Source organism: Papaver somniferum, chromosome 9 (genome assembly GCF_003573695.1).
Source record: "Papaver somniferum cultivar HN1 chromosome 9, ASM357369v1, whole genome shotgun sequence".
Classification (NCBI taxonomy): domain Eukaryota; kingdom Viridiplantae; phylum Streptophyta; class Magnoliopsida; order Ranunculales; family Papaveraceae; genus Papaver; species Papaver somniferum.
Window position 1 is genome coordinate 106198984 of NC_039366.1, and position 2958 is coordinate 106201941.

Sequence of the window (2958 nt, forward strand, 5' to 3'; positions counted from 1 at the left end):
AGCTCTATTTGGTTTTGAAGACCCACAGTTATTTCGACTGTTACTTTATGGTTCGAGTTGACTAATCCTTTCCTAAGTCTGGCTGAAGACTTTAAACTTAGCACTTCTTGGGAGGTAACCCAATATTCTTGCGACACGGTAATATCCTTCCTTATCTCTTTTGCTTCAAGTGGTAACAGTTTCTCCTTGTTCATGCTTTTAGTTTCATCTTTAGAACATTGAGGACAATGTTAGATTTAAGTTTGGGGGTATGGGAGAAACTTTTTAGTTGCAATAAATAAACTCCAGAGCCTAGAAATTTATGCCTATTAAGGATAGCACTAACCAATCTAAGTGGATGGAAACATTTTTGTTTTAGGAGTTGAGGAACCAATCTGACTAGATGGAAACATCTATAGAGTCTATTCATAAAAGCACAGAGCTCAGGTGTTAGAAATAACATGATAGTTTCGCCATATCTCGTCGAGTCCTTTTCACGTTCTATTTTTTCTTTTATTTCAAGTGATTTGGTGGGGCACACGATTCAAGTTGTTACCTTTGCTAGGGTGAAATAGAGTGACTGAGTTACCTTTTCCAAAAAAAAAAAAAAAAAAAAAAAAAAAAAAAAAAAAATTAGACCGGACCAGTTAGACCAATCGGAATAAGTATTAACACTTGGATAGCAATATGCGTGTGTTCTCCCTGTTTCCGTCGCCTAAGCAAGCGTGGAATGCAGGACCCGTGGGAACTATCGTGTAATCTGCTGACAAGAAGCATGCGCTTGGATCAAAAAGATCTATTCATGCCGGTTAAGTTAAAAAAAAAAAAAAATGGTTATTGTTATGTGTAGTCAACTGCTGGTTCCCTTGTATTTGCCAGTTTGTTGATCTAGATTTAAGTTATTGACCACTGGTTCCCTTGTATATGCCAGTGTGTTAATATTAGTCAGACCGGTATCTCAGTCATTTAGGTTAGGTTCATCTTGGCAGAGGCCTTCAGACAGATATGGGAAACACCGTTCACTTTTCAACCATCTACATTTTTCTTTTTCCATCTTCTTAATCTTTTCATGTGATTAGTCTGACTCCGAGTATGATGTCCATCGTGAAACTATCTTAGTAGAGCTCTGTCACTTATATGAATTTTAGTATGCTTGAGTGCAAACTCGTGTACAGCAATTGGAATTTCGCATCAGGGTTCTTCCTCTTAGAATCAATAATTGTATGCCAACCAAGGAGGTTCTTTAGTGCTTTCCAAGGTTCTGCGTAGATAGCTAGGATCTGGAGTATTGGTTTTTGTGGGTACACCTCTGATAAACCCACCCGAGATTAACTCGGTCACTTTTCAAGAATAAATTTTGCTCGAGGACTAGCAAATAATAAGTTTGGGGGTATTTGATAGACACATTTTTGTGTCTAATTTGATCTCAATACTATATATTGTTGGCACTCGATTTTGTACTAATTTTGTTATTTTATGTATTTGTAGGTATTTTTTGGAAATAAATATTTTAAGAAAATTCGGCTCGAAAAGTTGATTTTGGCACCCGGAGGGCACGTGTTATTCGGACTCCCAAGTTTGGATAAGGGGTAACCTAATTACTAAGGGGCACCCCCAGGTCACCCCCAAGGCATCTGCTATTCGCACCCCAGTCCAGGATAAGGGGCACCTTCTTCAACAATTCAAATTCTCAAAATTGGCGGGAAAAATGTTCACACAGAGGAGAATTTTCGATCAAAGAAATGAAGTAGTGGTAGGTCGATTCAATGGCTGAATTTTGGTATAAAGATGTGATTTAGCCTAAGGAAGATAGTTTGGGTGTCGAATTTGATCGGAATTGGCTGGAAATATCGATTTGATTCTCGAGCTCAAAACAGAGCTACACGGAGTGAACACGACCTGTACACGGTGTTGTGTGTGTTTTGGTTGTGCATGGAAGTGTTTTGGAGGAGTTGGATGACTTATGAGGCATGTATAAGCCTTACTAGAGCGTGCAGGATCCAAGTTTACGTGTGAAATTCTAAATCTGGTAAGAAAATATTCAAAAATAATGTTATTCACTGCCGAGTAAAGACGAATTATTTGGAGTTATGGCGAGGGATTTCAGCGTGTCTTTGAGTATAAATATGATCTTTGGGTCTACTAGAATGGTTGTCGAGAGTTTGGGGAGGTTTGGAGGCGAGCAGAGAGGCGCAGGAGGAGTTGCAGAGAAGTTACCTGCTGCTGCTGCTGCCATTAACACGCCTGAAGAACACGAAGAAACGGACTTGCCAGAGCAGTCGTTCTTCAACAGTGACAGCGACAGCGGCTCGTGGGTCGTAGTGTGGGTCTTAAAGCCTACAACGACAGTTTGTCTTTTTATCGTTCTTCCTTTTGTAACGGTGAACAGCGCCTTTGCAACAGTTATTTCTGTTGCAATTTTTCTGTTCACTTGTTTTTCTCCCTTTAATCAACTTTTTGAGCTTAATACATGTATTTTGAGATTATGATTAATATGAGGAGCTAAACCCCAATACTGGGGTGATGGAGAAAGCCTTATTTCACACTTGGGTAATTATATTTAATTCTTCTCATGACTTTTGCACTAGTTTTAATTGAAATTATGATTTGAAAAAATTAGTTGTCATTTGATTTGATGCGGCATGCTTAGCTTAGATGATTTTATGCCTCATGCTTAACATTTACATCTAATATTTGGAGAATTTATCTTGGCAAAAATAAGAGTCAATATATTTTTATATTTACTGAGCTATAATTGTTAAAAGAATCATTATTTGAACCTTAAGAAATGAATTCGGTGGAATCCTAAACCCCAGTACCTCTTGCACCATTGTTAATATTTTGTGTATATAATTTTTATAAATCTAAAAATCCTTCACCTTCACAAGTCCGAGAGTTTGAACCTCATTACTACAACCACGAAAAATTTATAATCATTTGGCGCCGCCGACGCGGACCTGTGCTTAGGTAGAATTTTTT